This window comes from Bubalus bubalis, chromosome 2, assembly GCF_019923935.1.
Source record: "Bubalus bubalis isolate 160015118507 breed Murrah chromosome 2, NDDB_SH_1, whole genome shotgun sequence".
NCBI lineage: Eukaryota > Metazoa > Chordata > Mammalia > Artiodactyla > Bovidae > Bubalus > Bubalus bubalis.
In genome coordinates, this window is record NC_059158.1 from 72,248,692 (window position 1) to 72,271,691 (window position 23,000).

At 41.1% G+C, this 23,000-nt stretch overlaps 1 long non-coding RNA gene across 1 annotated transcript; it reads left to right on the forward strand.

The window, feature by feature from the left end:
• Positions 1-10,786: 10,786 nt before the first annotated feature.
• LOC123330874 lies at positions 10,787-22,663 on the forward strand. The gene is made up of 5 exons (XR_006547123.2): positions 10,787-12,203; positions 12,672-12,725; positions 13,184-13,379; positions 17,580-17,676; positions 22,447-22,663. It is a non-coding gene; the product is annotated as an uncharacterized LOC123330874 (long non-coding RNA).
• Positions 22,664-23,000: the final 337 nt, after the last annotated feature.

Sequence of the window (23,000 nt, forward strand, 5' to 3'; positions counted from 1 at the left end):
GACTTATCATGGTGATCATTTCATAATGTATAAAAATACTGAATCACTATACGGTACCACTGAAATTAATACAATATTTTAAGTCAATTATATATCAACAGCAAACGAACAAACAGCTAAACAACAAAGTCTTGGTCCTTAGGCCTTACACATCTCAGATTTGTTTAATTGATGGGATCGACATGCAAATATTTCTACAATCTAGTTTCAGTTTTGCTTCATCCAACATTACTGCTGATGCATTTTGACACATCAGCTATTTTTTTCAATCCTTTTCATCTTCAGTACAGTTTGGAATTATCTCTGTGCTGTGTGTGCTTAGTCGCTCAGTTGTGTCTGACTCTTTGTGACCCCCATGGACTGTGGCCCGCCAGGCTCTCTAGGTTAATTCAATTCCCAATATTTCATTACATTTCTTATTTTTCCTGCAAATTAAAATGCATTTTACTCTGTTACCTTAAGAATAAATGAAAGCCGGCATCTAATACCATTTACATTCATTCTCCTATTCTCAATGTCACCAATTTCCTGCAAGCACAAAATCTTTCCATTGCATCACCTTCATCTACATATTGAGACTCTGTAGGTCCTATCGTCTCTAAGGAGCTTCAAATGGCATTGGCAATAACGCTGTGATGATAAGTTGTCCTCACTTTTCTTCTTAATAGCCAACAATTACCCTCAGAGGCCATCTCCCCTTTCTCCAGCTTTTATACCCACATGTACCATGATAGCTATGCTCCCACCTTCACCACACCCAACAACTGCTGGGCAAGTCACCGTACAATTATCAAGGTCCACCAACTGGCTTCTAGCATAGTTTCAGATTTACTCTTCCATGTTCATCGTTTTTCTCTATTTTAAAGAAGTCCCATTCCTTGGCTAATGGCTCCATGGTGCTAAGGAGCCCTACAATGTCAAGGGGAGAGTGAGTCTGATAGAATTCTATTTGTCATCACCTGTGTGTCCTCCGCCCCACTGTGCCGTCCTCCATGTCTTTTTATCTCTTATACGCCTTCTGACGCTTTTCTACAGCACCCCAAAGAAAGCGTCATTTTCCTCTCGTTCTCTCTACACCTCTAATTCATTTCTTCTTGCCTGGAGCATTATTGTTTATGCTGCTGCTAAGTCGCTTCAATCGTGTCCGACTCTGTGCGACCCCATAGACGGCAGCCCACCAGGCTCCCCCGTCCCTGGGATTCTCCAGGCAAGAACACTGGAGTGGGTCGCCATTTCCTTCTCCAATGCATGAAGTGAAAAGTGAAAGTGAAGTCGCTCAGTCGGGTCCGACTCTTAGCGACCCCATGGCCTGCAGCCCACCAGGCTCCTCCCATGGGATTTTCCAGGCAAGAGTACTGGAGTGGGGTGCCATTGCTGTCTCCAATTACCTTCTCCAATTATTGTTTATAAAAAGAGCTAAAAATTCAGATTTTTCATCAGTTCTTGATCAGCAGGCAAGTTGCAGGCTAGGATTGCATCAGGGGAAGGTGATGTGGATAGCTATATGTTCCTAGGAGGCTAGGAAGGGAAAGTGTGTAGAAGTGTGAGTTCTTGTTAGGAAATCTGTAAGTCAGTTTCTGTGGTGTTTTTCCAAGGTCACGTTGGACCACAGGTGGCTGCTTGCTGCCTAATGCCCTCTTGTCCTGAGGCATTGCCTGTGCTCCTACTGTGAGCCAGGCAGTAGACTTTGCACTTTATTTGGATTATCTCATTTATTCTTCATTGTAGTTTTATGAGGAAGGTACCACTATTTTCATGTCCACTTTATAGAGTGAAGAACTGAGGCTTTTAGGTGAAGAAATGTGCCTGAGGTTACAGAGCTAGAAACCTAGCAGGCATGAGACCTTCGCACTCCAGTGTATCCATTGTGCTGGAAGGCCTTGCTCTGAGAAGCTGGGGGTGACTTGCTAACTGCTGGAGCAGCAGCGCGGACAGAGATGCTCACTTCTCGCCTCCAGTCCGCCAAGTCCCAGACAGCCTTCCGGGCAGAGCGCCTAGTGATGGCTGCCATGGAAACGACCTTTCTCTGCACCTGCTCAGATGACTTCCACCTGGGAGGGGGCGCTCCCTGCAACCTTGGCTAATTCTGGTCTGATCCCTTCTTCAGCTACCCTGCCTCAGGACAAGAGGGCATTAGGCAGCAAGCAGCCACCTGTGGTCCAACGTGACCTTGGAAAAACACCACAGAAACTGACTTACAGATTTCCTAACAAGAACTCACACTTCTACACACTTTCCCTTCCTAGCCTCCTAGGAACATATAGCTATCCACATCACCTTCCCCTGATGCAATCCTAGCCTGCAACTTGCCTGCTGATCAAGAACTGATGAAAAATCTGAATAAGTAAAAATTGAATCCAGACACAAAAGAGATTCCCTGCAAATTCTTTCCTGTCATCTTTTTTCTGCCCTTGGCTTAAATAAGCTATTTTCTTAAATGCATTACTTTTATTTCCCAAATGAAATCTTCAAAATCAATTTAAGTATTTGAAAGTGAATAAAACATCACACATTATTGCCATCATGTTGATCAGTTCTGCATCTGATGCAGTGAGACAAATATCAGATTGGTTTTAGCTCCTGCTCAGCTGTTGAACTTCAAAATTTAGGGTGTTTCCTGCTTGCCTCAGTTGCCTCAACTGCCACCACAAACACTGCCACTTATCTGAAATGTTCTGAAGAACAAAGTTTACTAGATTCTGAATTTTTTCAGGATATTGTTCCAGGTATTATAATCCTGATTTTAAAACAACTTCCGTGATGATGTCCTCAAAAATTGTTGAAATTTATGCAGAGCTTTAGAAGCTAAAGTTTCTCTAAATATCCTATATTTTTCCCACCAACCTCATCGTATCACTGGCACAGTCTTCTTTAATAGAAGTCAGCACCTTAAATCAGTGTTAACACCTCTGCTTTTGTGTTTTCAAGCCATTTTTCTCTCACCACTTTTCATTCGTAGTACAACCACCTAGGCATCCAGTGCCACCATGAACTTCCCCTTCGTCGTAGAGAGTGGGAATGGGACAGATGGGTGATGAAGGAGGTGGAGGGGGACCACGGAAGAGCCCGTCTGGGCATTTGGTGGCGGCACGATAAAACTGGCTGGCTTAGAGGAGCGGGCAGCGAGTATGACAGGAAGCAGCAGGTCTGTGGCAAGTGATGGTGGCGGGAAGACAGGGAGCTGCCCAGGAATACTTGCATGGTTTGCCTGTCTCCAGGATCCAGGGTCGGTTTCTCCTTTCCACCAGCTGAGCATCCTGAGTCTCTCCTGGGTCTCTTTCTTCCCCTAGTAAACAGTTCCCTGCCTCTTTCTCCCTCCTGCTGCGGCTGCAAGTCTCTCTTGCTCTTTTGCCTTCTCCCAGACCTGATGCGGGGCTTTCCTGGTGGCTCAGCAGTGAAGAATCCGCCTGTCAAGGCAGGAGACATAAGAGATGTGGGTTCAATCAATGGGATGGGAAGATCCCCTGGAGAAATGGCAACCTACTCCAGTATTCTTGCCTGGGAAATCCTATGGATGGAGTAGCCTGGTGGGCTACAGTTCATAGGGTCGCAAAAGCATCAGATACAACTTAGCAACTAAACAACAACAACAACAGATCTGGCCTTTGGCTGTGCCGGTGGTGTCCTTCTGTCCTTGCTGCTGGCTCCAGGGCCCCACATATGACTGCTGCCAAAAGCTCCTGGCTTTGAGCACTGTGACCGCACTTCTCTTTGTTAAGGAGGGAACAGGAGGTTTGTGAGTCTCTAGCGGGCTGGAGCTTTACTACACATGTGAACGACGTGGTTAGTGCCTTGGGTCACTTGACTGCCTTTTAGCATTGAGCGTCTATGCAGCAGAGGGCTTACCTTGTAATGAAGCCCTGAAAAGCTGAGCTGGACACATTGGTTTGTGGAGCTGTGGGACGGAGTCGAGAGTGAGCCCTGCACAAGTAGCTCCCTTGTGGATCCTGCGAGCCTTACACGTCTGGCCTCAGCTCCAGGCGTGGGCCTCATCTCTGGATTAGAAGTTACTGGACAGGAATGAATGAACAAACGAGGGAAGGAATGAGTGAGTGAGTGGCTGAAGGGTTGAATAATGCTATCTGGAAACAAAGAAGGACTGGAATGTGGAAGTCAAGGGGTAGTTCAGGCAGTGAAAGGCTCTAGTTCTGGGCTCCCTTACCTCACACCCGGCACTCAGGGAATCCACACAGCCAGTGGCAGCTCTCAAGCAAGGACACTGCACAGAGGTAGAGAAACATTTAAACAGGCTGCCCTGCTCCACAGCTTAAGATAAATATTCATACTTAATACTGGTTCTAGGGTATGAATTTTTAGACTATAATTCTTTAAAATTTATTATCGTTTTAAACTTAATTGGGTGAAAATATTTATTGGTGGGGGAGGGGATGCAATTACCCAATTATCAGAGCTAGAATGAATCCTAGGAGGGACACTAAAACTATCTTTAAGTACTGAGATGATTTTATTACAGCAATTCTTAAAACAATAATGAATGTTGTGTGTTCCTTGGTCTTCTTTTTACAATAGAAAAGGAACACACAATTTTCAAACAGAAAACAGATTTGCATTTGTGGACAAGAAAGAAGAAAGGGCTTTGTGCCAATGAATTCTCCTCGCAAACCCCCACCACCTAAAATTGGTTTTTCTTTGAGGCTTAGGAAAAAGGAGGTAGGGTGAGGAGGGAAACTCTAGTGCAGTTACAGACAATGAAATGGAGATGTGGGAACTAGCATTAAAAATATGTTGGCATTTTCCCAAACAGGGAGTGCTGACAAGTATAATCCTATTACTAAAATCACATCAGCAATGTGATAAATGAAAGAAAAAACACAATCTCCTGCAACCAGAGTGGCTATTTGTCCACAAAATCTCATTGCCTTGTATCAATCTATCCCCCTCCAAATAGTACATAGTCGAAAACAATGTTAAGGAAGCTTTTAAAACACATCATTGAGATTACAGCACCTTTTAAAATAAACAGCACTGAATACCAACACAGGTAAAATGTCATTGTGAGATGCGGATCCGATATTCAACGGTGTGCTTTATGGCTTTCCAGTGTGTGATAAAATCTGTTCACCAGATGTACTATTTGTCTCCTGTGTAGCATACTTGAGCATCCTGTAGGCCTGAGGCCCATTTATTTCATGTAATTGCCTTTCCTGTGCACACCTTAGGGCACCCTAATTCTCCATTTTATTTCAGGCACTGTACAGGGTACCATCTGGTAGTTTAAAACTCATCCCGTTTTATTGCCCTACCACCGTAGCTATATTCAGCCATACTGCAGGCTTTAGGTGGGGAAGGACTTCTTACTACCAGCTATTTATTTTTGTCTGAAATAAAGTCGCCTTGAACTATCTACATGCAGGATTCACACGTTGATCATCACTGGTCCATACGAGCTTGACAAAGGCTCCCCGGCAACCTGCAGACTGGAAGCAGTTTCCAATTGCTTCATGCACAGCTGTTAACTTACGGAATTGGGATTCTAAATTCTTCTCCTACTTCTGCACGTAATGATATCTTTTTACTATCTCATTTGTATTATTTCAGTTCAGATGAGCACAAAAATAAATGTATTCCATCACATCTGGAAAAGTACCGCAGAGAAATCGCTTAATATACAAAAGCTGCACACCTCATTACGAGGTTCGTCACTCATTTCCAACCCAGCCTTACCTCTGCCCCCATCAACGTGGCTTTTGTCTCAGTGTTGTTTTCATTAAATTGTTAAATCATTTTCAAGGGAATTTGAAAGATCTTGAAAAGACGAGTTTGGAAATAATATACTTGGCGGAAGGAAAATAAATCTCAGAACCTCGCAGCCTTTCGGCGGCAGCAGGTCCCGGATGAGCGCGCCTTCCCCTAACTTGCGCACAAATTAGATAGGAAGTAACTGCGCTCTCCTGAGAATTCATATCCCGCCCCACGGCAGCTCCCACGCGGATGCACCCACACAGCTGGGCAAGCCACCTTAACAAAGGGTCTCTGACATGCGGATGACACACCCCCAGCTGCTCGGTTCCAAATGAGTCATTGTTCACCTGCTGGTTCCTGCCTCACCAAATCCCTCTGGCCGCCTGTGTTCTGTATCCCGCTTCTCCGTTACCTCCCCTCCTCCCGCCAATCCAACAGCTAAGGTCTGTGGCTTCTGGAATGGCCATGAAATGACTGCAGCAAGAGGGGGCCTGGAGGGGCGGTGGGGCGAGGTGAGTGATGACTTGGCTCACCAGCCACTGCTGCCTCCTGACATGTGTTATCTCGGCGTTGCCCGGGGAGATTACCAGTCTTTGGCCAGAGACACAGAAAGCCTTCCAGGGAACAATCTGCTAGCTGGCACCAGTGACCTGTGTAAATTAACAAACCGGTCGGGAGATGCTGCTGTTCCTACAGGCACCTCGGCCCTTCCTCCTGGTGTTGGGTGACTTCAGCTCGACCACAGTTGGGGATGGAAGAATATTCCAGGGGGAAAAGGGCTTGCTAGGGACCCCTTTGCTGCAGATTCTTTACATGTTTTGCATTCGTGGCAATGACAAATGTAGCTAAATGCACCTGGCTGTAGTTGTCTGCTGTGATCTAAAGCCTGTTTGAGTGAAAAGAATAACTCCCTCTGTTATTTATTGTTGAAAGCAGAGTTTACTTTGCTGCCTTTAACCTCAGCAGAAATCAGCAATGCCAGTGTGAGAGCGAACTGATGAGTTCTAGGCATCAGAGCGAAGAATCGCTGGCTGAAGTCTTGTAAATCAGCAGAAGAAGACCAGTGACCAAATAGATTCATATTTATTTTCATGGAGTTTCCCCCTTCTTTGACTCTCAGGCAATCTCATTCTATAAAAATGTTAATACTGGTGTGAATATGAAGGGTAATTTTTTTCCCCCACAGCTCTGTCAAACATATCTTCCCAATAATTAAATGTGCATCCTTGGGCTCTAAGAGCAGTCTTGTTGAACAAAGCAACCGCAAACCCAACTAACCTTTGAAGAATGAGGATGTCAAAGTATAAGCAGATGTTTTAATTTACACAATGCTGAGATTTTTTGGATGCCAAATGTTCTTAAAATAGTTATTGTATCTCAGCAGAGGAAGAAAGATACACTCAGAAATAACTTACAAACTTCTGGGTTACATCACCATTTTCTCATTCAGCAGGAGTGATATTGGAAGTGTTACTAAGAAAGCTATATATTAATCAGCATCTAATGAGAAAGTAAGATAATTCTATGATTAGAATATATAAGAGGAGTAAAACAAGAGAGGGTAGCAAAATTTTAAAATGTACGCACACATACACACAGTCTCTGTAAAGTCCATAGCTTTACATTAAACACAGGGTTAAATAAACACTCATGGTATCCCTCATGTATGCATTAAATCACTCTAAAATGATTTAGGAGATGTATGCTATTTTCTAAAAAAGAAGATACATACTCTAGCCATGAAATTATAGCATCATGTTGCCTATTTAGTTGAACTTGCATTGCTTTGGGGAAATATTAGACACGTTTTTCACAAGTGGATGTGTGCAGGAAAGATTTATACTACATATACATAAGGAAAAATGTCCTGACCTTCAGAAGAGTTGTGAGAAGTCCAAATAGTTTACCCAAGAAAGCTGTGGAATTTACCTCCTGGAGACTTTTAGAAGCAGACAGGAGACCCATATGTTTGGGTTTGTTTCAGAGTAGTTTGAAATGGATAGAATGGGCTCATGAAGAGTTTCCCGGTCTTTCTCACTGTCACATGCCCCTACAGTCCAGCTGCCATCCACCAAGCCAGGCCTCCATACAGTCCTCCTCAGGATCCATCTTCTCTCAAGTCCTAGTCATCGCTTACCAGACCCTCCTGATCTGAAAGGTTGAGCTAAGGAACTCTCATATGTTGCTAGTGGGTTGGGGAAAGGGGGCACTGTAAAATGGTTAAATCTCTATGATGGATAATTTTTCAAAATCCACTCAAATTTAAGTGTACATCTCTCTGTCCCTACAGTTATATTTCCAGGACCTTATCTTACAGATCTAGTCACACATTTCAAAAGGTGATGAATTGTTGATGCTGCTGCTGCTACTAAGTTGCTTCAGTTATGTCCGACTCTGTGCGACCCCATAGACGGCAGCCCACTAGGCTCCTCTGTCCCTGGGATTCTCCAGGCAAGAACACTGGAGTGGGTTGCCATTTCCTTCTCCAATGCATGAAAGTGAAAAGTCAAAGTGAAGTCGCTCAGTTGTGTCCGACTCTTAGTGACCCCATGGACTGCAGCCTACCAGGCTCCTCCGTCCATGGGATTTTCCAGGCAAGAGTACTGGAGTGGGGTGCCATTGCCTTATCTCCAGAATTGGTGATATGAATTGGTAATTTATTGGAGCAGTGTTTATACTAGCAAATTACAGGGAACAACTTAAATATCCATCAAAAGAAGACTGATTAAATAAGTTAAGGCACATATGTGTTAAAAGAAAGAGGCAGCTCTACGTGTCCCTGTAAAAAGAATCTCAAAGATACTAATAGATGAAAAAATGAAAATAGTATCATTGAATAATTGTTGATATTTATTCAACAATAAATATCATTGTTGAATAATTGATGTTGAATATCAATATCCTGTTGGTTTTAAGAAATAGAAAAGAGACTTTCCACAGTATAAAAAATAACTTTTGAACTATTATACCTTTTGGACTTGCATTGTATACCTATTAAACAAACCAAAATAAATGACTAAGGAAATAAGAAAAAAAAAATTTTTTTTTCCAAGCCCAAATTCTGCCAATAAAGTAAGGGATCTATTCTGTCTCATTTCTGCTCTCCCTCATCCTTGCCAGGAAAACCCTAGTATAAGGTGGGATCCAGTGAAGGCAGGCCTGTTTGACTCCGATTTTCTCTTCTCCTTCCAGCGGCATGAAATTTCAGAAGAAAGAGAAGAGGAAGAAGGTGGCAGAGCCCTGTGAGAGGGCACTGGAGAACACATCCTTGTTTTGCAGTTTGGTCACTGTGTAAACGTGAATTGAGTACAGCTTCATGGGGTCGCACAGGAGTCTGCACTTCTGCTGGGAGCATGGGAAAAGGCAAGAGGAGCCAATGACCAAGAGATGACCACTTCCGTAGGGGAAACACTCTCTGGGCACAAGGTGAGTGTTCAGCCCAACCACTGGGGCTCCTTTTATTAAGAGCTATGTCAATAAAGCCTAGCAGAAATGTAATTCGGTAACATTAATCCTGGAAAGTCTCAGCTAGAGCTCTCTGACAATTATTTGAAAACACAATAGTGGAATCACTTGAAGGAAAAATCAAGCATTTGTACTTAACACTGTAGTTGGGTTCAGCGCTTGGAATATGGGAGTTAACAGGTATGGGTCTATCTGTGAGAGATGAGAGACCCTGGAAAGGGTTCAACCTTTCTAGTCTGTTTCATCAGGAATGATGTATATATCTACCTCATTGAAACAATAAGAGGGCTCTTTGTTATAATCTAATCAAGAGTTCACCACAGAGACTTCCCTGGGGGTCCGGTGGTCAAGATTTCACCTTCTAATGCAGGGGATGCAGGTTTGATCCCTGGTTGGGGAGCTAAGATCTCACATGGCTCACAGCTAAAAAAACCCCAAACATAAAACAGAAACAATACTGTAACAATTTCAATAAAAACTTTTAAAATGGTCCACATTAAAAATATATATATCTTAAAAAAAAAAAAAGAGTTCATCACAGCAGTGAGCACAGAGACAGGATCAAGAAATCATGGCCAGTGGATTCTCTGCCAAAATTACTTGCCAGCTCAGTCACTGGGATTCTTTTCTAGATGGCTTCTTCATGGGCTCAGCAGAGACCCTTGAGTGGGGTCATGAGAGAAACCCTCTTCCCACTGCTGATGCGAGGCTGGTGAATTAGTGATACTGCTCAACCGAATCTAAAGTCAAGACTGCTGCTGCTGCTGCTAAATCACTTCAGTTGTGTCCAATTCTGTGCGACCCCATAGACGGCAGCCCACCAGGCTCCCCCGTCCCTGGGATTCTCCAGGCAAGAACACTGGAGTGGGTTGCCATTTCCTTCTCCAATGCATGAAAGTGAAAAGTGAAAGTAAAGTCACTCAGTCGTGTCCGACTCTTAGCGACCCCATGGACTACAGCCTACCAGGCTCTTCCGTCCATGGGATTTTCCAGGCAAGAGTACTGGAGTGGGGTGCCAAAAAAGGCCAAGATCACTGTGAAGGCAACTGTTTAACACAGTAGGGATTATATTCCTCCGCCTAAAAATATCCTACTTAGAAGAAAGGAGGGCTCCGTTCCAGGCTTCTACTCTTGAGGTTTTTATTTAAAGAATACCCTATCTTAACTCACAGCAGAGAGGCTGAAGATTAAAAATTAGCCACTGTATAGTAGCTGAGCAGTAACAATTTTTCATAAAGGTTTTTACTACACATTTGGGATTATAATTTCAATATTATGCAAATGCATTTTATGGATCCGTAATACAGAATGTGTACTGGCGTTAATGTACGTTAGTGAGCGAGCACAGAAATGCTCCAAATGAGCCATTTTGGTGTCTGCTTTCAACGTGTATTATGAATAATAAGTAAAATGTTCTGGTTTAGAACAAATAATATAAAATCTGAATTCCTCTTGATTTTCATCAGTGATACACCCCTACGCAACTCCCAAGGAAATCTTCCATTGGACACAATTAAAAACTGGCTCTTAACCAATATATCTCGTTTATGGCTTTTCTTCTTGGATGGGCTGTGAAAGTAAGATAAATGCATTTAATAGGGAAAAGGGTGGCTTCCCCCTGTTGATCAAATCAGGTGTTAACCAGATGAGTGAGTTAGGAAGGGCGTGAGCCCTGACTTGTCAAGATAGTGGCTCAGCTACTCCTGTCTCTAGAAGCTCTGAGTATTACCAAGTGGAGAAACATCTAAACAGGGCTACAAAGCTTGTGGCATATATTTTCAATGAATAAACTATACAGAAGTCATGCCTTTAACACAAAATGTTTTAGACGAGATAACTGTTGTTCTAAAGATATTTAAATAACATGTAAACAGTGTTCCTTAATAGTTTGTTGCAAGCCTTGTGATCCAGCGCGGGGACCCAAGTTGAATTTTGTCAGATGTGTGCTTTCTTTAACTCTGCCATTGTGTCTTTGTGGGCAGTTACAGGTTAGAAAAGATGTTCAAAAACTAAATTGGAGGCTGTTCCTGAATGCATAGGCCTGAGCCAAACTGCTCTCCAGGCTTTCTGAGATAAAGCTTAAAAAATGGTTCTTTCCTTTTTAATTTCTTTAATTTTTCCACATTCTAATTTTGCATGATGGCAAAGAAAGCAAGACTAAGCAACGTCGCATGTACTGAAGGTGGTAGCTGATTATAAATAATGCCAAATTTCTGTTTGCATTGATTCATTTAGGGCCGTGGGGTCTATTGATCTTTCTCCTTCCATGTGTTTAACACCTGCCTCGTTCTTTGGCAGTCTGCAGGAAGGCAAGTTTGCACTGTCTAATAATTACGGCCAGGGCATTCAGTCAAGTAAGAATAATGTAAAAATCTTCTCTCTCAAATGGGCATCCTTAACTTATGTCTTTTAAAATACCACAGACTCCATGACTTATCTTCAAAATGATAATAAAAACATCCATGTGTTGACTTCTTATCGTGGTGTTTTATATATGCATGCATGCGTGCTAAGTCACTTCAGTCATGTCCAACTCTTTGTGACCCATGGACTTGTCTCAATTAAGTCACAAAGTAATCTCCCAAAGTAGATTTTACAATCCCTAACCTGGAATTTTAAAAGATCAGTACAAAGTCACGCAGCTGTGTAGGCCTTTCTAATTTTGCAACTCAATTTCTTGATCACTATATGGCCTTGGGTCCACTATTAATGTGGCTTGGCTTCATTTACCGCGTAAGTTACAGCAGTGGCATTTGGTCCTTCTATCTGACACAGACCGTACAAATAATCTTAAAGTCTGATTCAATTTCAACCAGTCATTACATCACTGTTGTGTACATTGCTGCAGTTGCTAACTGCTTTCCATTTCTCCCTGACGTTTCTCTATTCTAGATAAAAGTCTGTGGAAGGAAAGATGGATCCAGTAAGAAGGTGTAAGCAAGAATTCAATACATGTGTGCTGAACAAATAATCCAGGTTTTTCAGTTCTCCAATCAAATTCAGCAGAAAGTCATTGACTACCTGCAGATTGTAAGGTATGGTTTCTGTTTTTAAGTCCTTAAAATTTCAAAAAGAACCAAATGAAAGCCTATTAGTAGCCAGGCAGCCCTTCCAATTATTAATTTACAATCAGTTTTGAAAGGACCTGAGTATATTGTGACCTAATTTAAAAATGAACTATTGGTTATATGCCAGTAAGCAGATAAGGCTCCAACTTGGACAGGTGAAATATGAGATGCTAAATGAAGGCTGAAGTACAGTGGAGCAGGCCTGAGGAAACAAGTAGCATATCTACTTGAAATGCTATTCCCAGCACCACTTGTTGAGTCTTTCCTATGCACTGGTCCTTCCCACCATGTCTTAATTGGCATGGTCCCTTGTAAGGTAAATATTATTGTCTTCATTTTGCAGATGAGGAAATTGAGGCTTTGGTAAACTGTCTAGCATCCCATTGTTAATAAGTGGTTGAACAAGGATTTAATTTCCGATTTGTTTGATTTCAGGCTTCCCTGGTGGCTCAGATGATAAAGAATCTGCCTGCAATGCAAGAGACCCAGGTTAGATCCCTGAAAGATCCCCTGGGGAAGGAAATTGCAACCCACTCCCATGTTCTTGTCTGGAGAATTTCACGGACAGAGGAGCCTGGAGGGCTATAGTCCATGGCGTTGCTAACAGTCAGACATGACTGAGCGACTAACACTTTCACTTACTTGATTTCAGAGAACATGAGAGACGAACAAAAAGAGGATAATGATTTTTAAAGAACAAATCTCAATTTTCTGAAATCCTATAGCAAAATTTGCCTTTATTGTGGTTGTAGCAAATTCTGTTTTGTTATTTCTGGCCTTCTTATAGCATCCCTACTTAATTAAAAGCTCTATTTGGGAGTAGGAAACACGTGCAAACCATTTTTTCCATTCTTCACAGGCCTTGTTCAGTGCCTGGGGCAAAGTAGATTTTTAAGGGAGGTATTTCTTTTATTCCTCATATGTTTACTGTTTACTCTGTGGCCAAGTCCAGGAAAGAAGACAAGTCGCACCCTCCAGAAGCCTCCAGCCCAGTGAAGAAGGAGGTTAAAGAAGCAAGGCTGTCACCTGGGTGTGGATGCGCTCTGAGAGGGGAGGCAGAGACATCCATCCACCCGGAGGGCTCAGCAAAGGCTTCCCAGAGATATCATCTGAACCCACTCCTGGAGCATCGGTAGGAAGCAGGTAAAGAGAGCGGGGAGAGCATCGCAAGCAGAGGGAAGCAGCAGGAATGAGTGAAGGCCCTCCAAAGAGAAAGAGGCACATGTATGGCCTGTCCCAAGGAGCCCAAGTTATCTCGATCTTGCCGTTCTCATGCGGGGTTGGGGGACTGCTCTGGGCGGGTAGGGCAGGTGCAGAAGGGGACCAGCATGAGAGGTGGTGGAGAGGCTCAGAAGGATCAAGTGTCCCATGCTAAAATGCTTGTGCCATATCCTGACCATTCAGACAAGCATACATTTAGCAAGATGATCAGCTAGACAGTGGAGAACAGAAAGAGAGGGAATAAGACTGGTGGCAGGAAAGAAAACCAAGGAAGGGATCAGTGACGCTGGAGTCGGGGAGCGGGGGCGGATCTTTCCTACTAGAGAAGAGAAGGCCCTTTTGTATGTAATTTGGAAGAACACACAAATATTTTATCGTTATTCTTAGAGCTGCCACCTCCTCCAATCTGTTTTCTCTCTTCATTAATTTGTGGGGACCACCTGGACTAAAAGGCTGAAGGAATCTTCACTTTGAACTTGTGTTTAGGCGTCCCAGTGTAATTCCCAGAGATTTAAATAGAGCTGCATTGAGGCAGTTTTTATCTTAATAATCTCTCTGTGGGCAGAGGTAACAGAATCACAGGAATCGATATCAACAACCTAACTGGAATACCTCAGAAAGAAAGAAATATTATTTTTGCTGATGCACATATTTTATTTTGAAAAATCATGAGGATCTCTATTAGGAAATCATTCTTCCTTAGCATTGTATTGCATTCTTAACAACACACGAGGTAAATATGCTAAAATTAGTGTCTTTTTCATGAAAAATCACATAACTATAAAGCTCTTTGTTTTCATCCAACTGCTGAAAACATTTGTGTAGGCAATTTCAGTAAACATTTGGAGAATTGGAAGTGTTCTCTCCTACACATATGGTTCTTTATGAAGAGGTAATTTTATCTATGTTCTACTCAATTGAATATTTATAAGTCTGTTTGGCCTCAAAAGTACCTGATCTCCCCCCACCAAAATACAATCCCCCTGTAAAACTAAAGTGAGATTTATTCAGTTACCCTTTAAGAACTTTGTGAGTTATTTTCGTTTTCTCGCTATGAATTTATTCCCAGTGCAATCCTAAATTTGTCTAATTTGCTGTGTTATTGCAATTAGTCAATTCTCCCTGTTACCCAAATAATAGCCTTCTAAGTTTGAGGTTGTAAATCACTCATCCATTAAAAATGCCATTTCCTTGTACTGCAAATTCGATTCATTTAGAAAAGAAAAAACCATGGCATGGAATGGAATTATGCAATGTCATGGACACATTAACATTTGGATCAAAATTTTACATTGTGTCAGCCGGTAAACAGTATAAATGGTACAGATTTGCAATAAATAATTGTCTATTAATACTCTGGCATGCTGTAGCAAATTACAGTCGCACTTCAGTAAACACAGCTGTAGATAGGCACCAGGGCCAAGGGAAGCAAGTGCCACGATTGGTTTGACTGGAAACAGACCGTCGTACAGGGATGCAGGCAGCTCTTTTCCAGCAAGGGGAAGCTTGGCTGTGGATTAAATGCCCGGTTTTGTAAACGCAGGCGGAAGACCCACTGGGCCCTTACTGCAGCTGGAACATGGGACTCTATAGAACCTATAGGAAGTGTAGATAGTGAATTCAACGAGGGTTTCCTTTATGTTTCCTGAAGGTGAAAGGGATGGCAGCACATTTTATTAACTAGAAAACACTTCCTGATGCACAGGACTGACTTTGAGGGGAAATCAGCTTATGGTTGGAGCAGCGACTATTTTGGGTGTCAGTTATGGAGCCGCTAAGGGACCACCCTGAAGCCAGGCTCTCCCCAGAGTCTGTCTTACGTGTGGCTAGATTTAGGTCCTCCTTCCATCACTCCCCTCTAGAATCTTCCTCACTAGACAATGAAGAAACTAAAATTAATACCATTTTCAGTGTTTGGCTTAAGGCTCTTAAAAGTGAAAGTGTTTGTTGCTCAGTGTATCTGACTCTTTGTGGCCTCATGGACTCTAGCCTGCCAGACTCCTCTGTCCATGGGATTTTTCCAGCAAGAATACTGGAGTGGGTAGCCATCTCCTTCTGCAAGGGATCTTCCCAACCCAGGGACGGAACCTGGGTCGCCTGCATTGCAGGCAGATTCTTTACCATCTGAGGCACAGGGAAGTCTTAAGCCTCTTAAGTCCTGTCAAAATACAAAGTGTTGGGAATGACTGCTAAATGGATATATGCACATTTGTTAACATCTTGGTCTGCAGCAGATGATCAAATAGCCAAAATTAGTGTGCTGAGTAGGATGAGCTGGAACTCAGGACAGGTAACCTTTCCTACGGGAGAGGGGAGAATGAAATGTTGCTCAAAAGACATCATGCAGGTACAGGGCACGAGAAGAAGCAGGGGGCACACAGAAAGGATAAGGAATGAATCACAAAAGTGACTAATATGTGTACAGTTCATTTGTGAGAGCAAGTACTGCCGCTATTATATCATCCCCATTTCCCAGATGGGAAAATGGAGGCCCAGAGATGTTAAGGAACCTGCTCATCGCGAGTACCCAGCCAGTGTGATGATTATACTAAAGAATCAGGTGCCTCCAAAAGCTCATTTATCTTAGTTCATAATTTAACCCAAGACTCTGTAGGAATAATAGAATTTACTGATATTAACACCACATGTTCAATTAATTGAAATTGTGACCCTTAGGAAATATCTATAATATTCTAGATTCAAATCAAAAATTAAATTCCTTTTAAAATTTCTATTACTATCCTATTTAATATCACTCAGCTTATAAAGAAAAAAAAAAGTTCTCTACTTGCCTCCAAATTTAGTATGTATTTTTTTATACCCATACATTTAAAATAAATAGAAAAATTAAAGCAGCCTTATATGTCATATTTTAACAGAAATATCAATGTCTTAAAAAGTTGACCATATAGAGAAATATGATTTTTCTTGATTGAATTGAATGCTATTTCCATCAAAATTATTAAAAAAAATTATTGAGCACTTACTAAGTATAGGGCATTGTCCCAGATTTTAGAGGACTGCCTAATTTTGTTTTTCATGTCTACTAAAAGCTGAGCTTAATTTGGAGCTATTGCTTAAGAATGGGGAGCAGCTGTGACTGATTTATTTAAATACTTTAGAACATTTTAAAATTGTTTTTCTAATTCACCAGAGAATCATTAAATCCTTGTGGTTGTATACTCTCTTGAGCAGTATTAGTTTCTCTCTCATGTTTAGACAATTGCTGTGGTCTCATAGCTGTGTCTTTGCCAACAATAGCTACTTTTTTCTGCACACCACTAGACTAATCCTCATAAAAGTCATTTTTATGACATCATTCTCCTACTCAAAACTTTCAGTGGTTCCTCACTTTCTCTCAGCCAGACTCTCGAGCTGGCATTCAAGGACTCTGCCGTCTGGGTACTGCCTACTCTTCAGTGCATATTTCCCACTGCGTCCTTTTGCAAACCCTCTGTGGCTGGCACACCCTCTGACCCCAAGAATGCTGCACCCTCTAGCCAGCATTTCATTTCATCAGCCCCAAGTGACTCTACCATTCTCTCCAGACCCCTTCCCACACACTCCCCACATCTTTGAAATTCTTTTTTTAATTATCTAAGCTCCTTTCCTCTCTAAAATCCACAATTTAACATTTGCCATAGAATGATGAAAAGTTTTAGAGCTGGCAGGGACATGAATGGGGCCATTTATTACTATTATTTTTTTTACAAGCCTCCTCTCAATCCTGATTTAGTGGAATTGCACTGGATTAAGGATGAGAAGACCTGACTCTACCATCTTCTCCACAGCTGACCTTGGGCCAGCCACATGAGCTCTAGGAGATTCAGTTTCCACACCTGTAAAATGGAGATATCTTACCTATCTGCTCCACAAGTTTGCTTTGAATGTCAAATGTGATCATGCATAAGAGAGTGATTCATAAATTATAAAGAAGTGCTGTTAACCATTTCAGATGTCCTGGTACACAGCACAGCCCTCCTGTCTGCCCCACCCTTTCCATGTAGTTGGGTGGAGCCAATGAGGACTTAGCAAATACTCTAAAAAGATGTTCCACAGTTCAAGGGTGTGTCTCTCAATACTTAAGAGAATTTCACATATTGTTCATTTTATCCCCTTCAGATGGCTTTTGGGGTTGTGGAAAATTCTGCCTCCTCTTTCTGCCATACTGGAACTGGCAAGATTTCTCAAATCAGCAGGCTGCAGCTGGTGCTTAGAGGTATGACCTTAATCTTTAACTGTCTTTCTCCCATAGAAAATGGTAAACAAATCTTTGTTGGAAAAATGAATGAATATTCACTTATCTTTCAGTAAGAATATGATGACTTTTGACTATTTATATTTACACTTTCAAGCACATCTACTCATGTTATTTCAACCACATTCCTCAAATACAACTATCCTCAGTGTGAAGTGTTCCAAACATATAAACACTATCATAAGTATGGAAGCCATTGACTGGTTACTTTTCACATTTCCTTGCTGGATATATGCTATAGAAGGCTTAAAAAGATGATCTGTCTGGTCAAAAGGCTGTTGGTCCTCAAAATGTTCTCATCTTTTAGCGCTGAAACAACAGTACTGATTTGCTTCATTTGTGCATTGCACACCAAGGACATGAGCTAATTGCATATCCACTATGAAATAATGTCTATTATCACATGCGTAACTACACACTAACTCCATTGGAAGCACTGGTAATTACACAGTATGTTACGTTAATGCACCTGTGTTATCATCTGATTGCCATATCATTCATTCAAGTGACCTCTGTAAATCTGTTTCCACCATCACTTCCTCATTCTGGGCCTCTTTATGGCACTTTATAGATTGTTAAGAAAACAATCAGTTAATCAATTAAGCTATATGGTTAAAACTATTTCTGGAAAGGAAGAGCTGAAGTGTGATCTATTGCATTTTTTTGATCTGTTTTTCATGACTTCTTCTTTACTTGATATACACAAACAACTGTAGATACAGCTATGTTCCATTTCTTTTTGTGTGAGATTAGAACTGTTTTCATTTTGGATAGAGACACAACAAGTTTTTGATTAAAAATTCCTTTTAAACTGGTCTGGGTCACAAACAGAATCACAGCCTAAACATGTTTAAGTTCACTCTGAAAAGTGTCAATCAAATTTTCACACCAACATGCTTAAGAGAGCAAGTTCACATTTGCAGCTGAAACCTGAGTTTTCTCCCAGTCAGTTTGCATCTATCTGGTTACATTGACCTGGAATTTTCTACCATCAGCCTAATCAGACCATCCCCTCTTCTTACAAATTCCGCTTTCAACTGCAAGGCAACTCCAGCCCAAGAGATGAAAAACCATCAGCATTTTCATAGTTAATGACAGGGCTACAAAACAGAAAGTAACAGCAGGAATCTGAAGCCAGTGCTTTTATTGGACTAACTAACGATATAAATAAAATGGTCCCTGACTGAGCTTCAGAGAATCACTGTCTCTTTATCAGGCTGTAGAAAACAGATCCAGGAGGGCAATAAATACGGCACATAACAGAGTGGAATTAAATGATTAGGCCTGAATTAACACCCTGTTTCTGAGCCTCACTTAGTGTTCCATGGCCCCAATGAAACACTGCAATTCACAAACGCTCAAGGCCCATTTAATTTTTATTTCAAGCTAGTTCAGAAGAAGGGATTACCTATAACTCCCCCCCATTCCATTGTATAACTCTTGAGGTAACAACACTGATCCTGTCTAGATAACTGTGGGGAAAATAGAATGGGCCATAAGAATCACAGTGTCTATATAGAACCTTGCCTCTAAGAAACCACATTCATTAAAAGGGACTAATTCCCTGTCCCTGTGAAAGTGACAAGGCTATCTTTGATGGGAAATTAATGAATTAATTAAATCAAACCTGATTGTTTTCCATGGTATTAACAACATAACAATGTTAGTCCACGTTTTGTTTTGTTTTTGCTTTTTGAAGTGTGACTTTAGTATGACAAAGAACTTAAGTCCTAACTACACAGTGGAATTTAGTATCACCTTGGAGTATAATACATGGTAGCCCCATTCCCCATTATGCCATGCAATATAAGGTGAGTTCAACATAAACCCTGTTTGAAGGAAATTTGGTTCTACACTTTTCCATTTATATTAATTCAATGACTCCAGACATCAGAGAAGGCGATGGCACCCCACTCCAGTACTCTTGCCTGGAAAATCTCATAGATGGAGGAGCCTGGTGGGCTGCAGTCCATGGGGTCACTAAGAGTCAGACTCGACTGAGCGACTTCACTTTCACTTTTCACTTGCATGCACTGGAGAAGGAAATGGCAACCCACTCCAGTGTTCTTGCCTGGAGAATCCTAGGGATGGGGGAGCCTGGTGGGCCGCCATCTATGGGGTCACACAGAGTCGGACACGACTGAAGTGACTTAGCAGTAGCAGCAGTAGACATTAGAGGACTTCACTATACCAGTGAAGTACCTAGGAGGTGAAATAGGCACCAGATGAAACTAAGGTATAAAATCCACTTTGAATACCTGTGACTTGAAATGGTGTATGTGGTGGAGGTATATTTATAAGGTCAGGTACTCGAGAGTTGAAAGGTAAGGGGGCTTGCAGTATTGAGCAGTTACTAGATGCTTAGTACTCAACTCTTCTCTCATTTAGTCTTTACAACATCCTATAAAGTAGGCATTGTAATCCCCATTTTATGAGTATGGAAATTCGGGCTCAAGTAGTAGGGTGTATCTGCCCACGTTCACAGAGAAGGTTTCAAATTCAGTTATAGCTGATTCCAAAGCTGTACCTTTCCATCAGTACTATGGTGTCCTTGCTTAAGACTGCTAGTCTCACTAGAGATTTGACTTAAGATCTTCTAGAATAACCAGAAAGGCCAACCATCATGCTGGGAGTCTTGAAGGGTAGAGAAAGAATCAAAGGGTTTTGGCTGTCTATGGTAAGAACATTTTTAAAATAAAGTTCTGCAGGATCCAGACATTTAACCAATTGAAGAACTCTCCCCTGGAAAGTCCAGCCCCGATCTCTTCGAGAGAGATAAGCATCATCTAAATTATTTCATCTGATTAATTACTGTCTTTATAACTTTATTACTACTTCTCTCTCAGCTATTCCTTTGGAAAAGGTATATAAATTAATTACATATTCTAATGTATTGTCTATAGATTATAAGATAAAGTCAAGCATGTATCTGCTGATACTTTTAAAGTTAACCTGTCTTTATGCTTAGAAATGTCTCTTGATAGTAGGCTTCCCTGCTGGTTCAGATGGTAAAGAATCTGCCTGCAATGCAGGAGACCTGTATTCCATCCCTGGTTTGGGAAGATCCCCTGGAGAAGGAAATGGCAACCCACTCCAGTATTCTTGCCTGGAGAATTCCACAGAAAAAGGTGCCTGGTGGGCTACAGTCCATGGGGTTGCAAAGAGTCGGACGTGACTGAGAGACTGTCATTCACTCCCCTGGAAGGTAGTTGAAACTGACTATCCAAGTTTGCTTCAGAGTGTGAGTTATGGACTGAATAGAATCCAGGATTTAGCTGTTGTTGTCTCTTCGAGAAGCACCATGACCCTTGACTGGAATAGAGCAGGAAGATTCTTCCACATTCTCAAGAATATGGAGCCTGACCATACCCAAGTTTTCCCTACGAGTCAGCTCATTATAGCATATAGTTATGTACCTGCCAATTCAGGAGGGATCAAACCTTCTCTTCCTTGATATTTTTGGACAAAATTACTGCAATCCTAACTCAAGTATATGCTTGAGTACCTTCAATGAAACACACTAACACACACATAATTCTTTTGAAAAGCAATTTCTGTGGACTGGAATGAGCATTGAAGATTACATTGTGAAGCTGCAATAATGATTTTTTTTGTAAAGATGATCACTAGTAATTTACTGATGATAGATTCACTTCAGCTTAAGAATGTTGAACTGTGTCTATCTGTTAAATTATGATTAAATACTTAATAGGCAGAAAAGCATCTAATTTCATGTTCTATGCAATATCCTTATACATTATTAGTACCCAATAAAGTAATTAAAATGCTTTTGACACTCAATTAATGTTACATGGTAATAATTACATCTGTTCCTTTATAAGTGATGAATTGCTTGAGATTTTGTTTTGAGAAAAGATCTTTGTTTACCAAAAAGAGTTATTAAAATGGTTTCAATGAGTTTAAATTATTGAATTTTCATTCCTTGGCCTGAAGTTCTTAAGAAGCAAAGGTCTTGATTATAACAGCTCACATCTGTGTCTCAGCTTTCGTGATTGTTCTTGGCTAAGGTTTTCAAAAATAACAAGACCCCTGATATCTTCTGGTCTAGACTTAGACAGAATCCCAGGCTTTCCCTTGACCTTCACTTTTCTATAGTAATTAAAGCGAAGTGAAATCTGTCTCCACTGTGTTAGCAATAACAGCCAGACTATGTCTTTGAACTTGAGTCCTTGTCTGCTTGACACCACGACAGACTATGGCTTCAAATACCTTGTTTGGTTGAGCAACCTGAGCATTCTCCATCTCTCCTGACCCCATTTGCTTATTTAAGTGGCTATTTGAAGACATAACTTCAGTTTTAAAAATCCATGTAAAAATGAATAAAACTTGGAACAAAGTAATGGACTACCAGTGTGTAACATAATAACAAAGAATGGTTCCTTTAAAATGGTAAAATATCTCCATTTTTGAGTGAATGGCTAACCATGGTAGAGACTAGAGTGCCATCTTTTTTTAGCTGTCTGACTTTTCTGTGACTTAATTTCTTCACCTAATGTCAATATTATAACACTTTATAGGATTGTCATGGAAATCAAAGGACATAAGAAATATGAATTGTACTCTAGAAAAAACATAAAATGGCATGCAAGTACAAGGTACTTCTACAAATAGTTCTCAGTAAAAACTACAAGGATTTTAAGTTCATATACTTACTATCCCATTTGTTATTTCCCATTGATAAAACCCCTGCCCCTCTGGCCTTTTTTTCAGATCTTATAAACTTGGACCTCCTTAAAACAATTAATTATTGATCACATGAATTTTAAATCCATGATTTCAAACTGCAAAGCTGCCTCTAGAATCATGCTTCCTGACCAGCTTCATTGAGCAACCTGAGCATTCTCCATCTCTTCAGTTTTAAAAATCCATGTAAAAATGAATAAAACTTGAAAGGGTTTAGACCCTTTCACTTGAGTTTGACAACATATTTTTCTTTTGACCTGGATTTTGCAGAAATAAAACTGTCCAGGAAACTATTTTGTCAGACCTTCTATTTTTCTGATCTGACACTAGAGAAGCTATCTTCTCAGGCAAATGTATAAATTCTCTGTACCTCAGGCCAAGTCTCAGCTCAAAGTTCCTCTTTATTATATGGGACTTATTATAATTGTGATTTGAACCCATTCTGTTCACCTACAGTATTTATTTACCTGTTTATCATTTATCTCCCTTCTCTGATATGTCTGTTCCACAATACAAGGGACAATGCTTGTCTTTTTCACCACAGTCCTCTGGGCCTAGAATACTTTCTGGACCACAGTAGA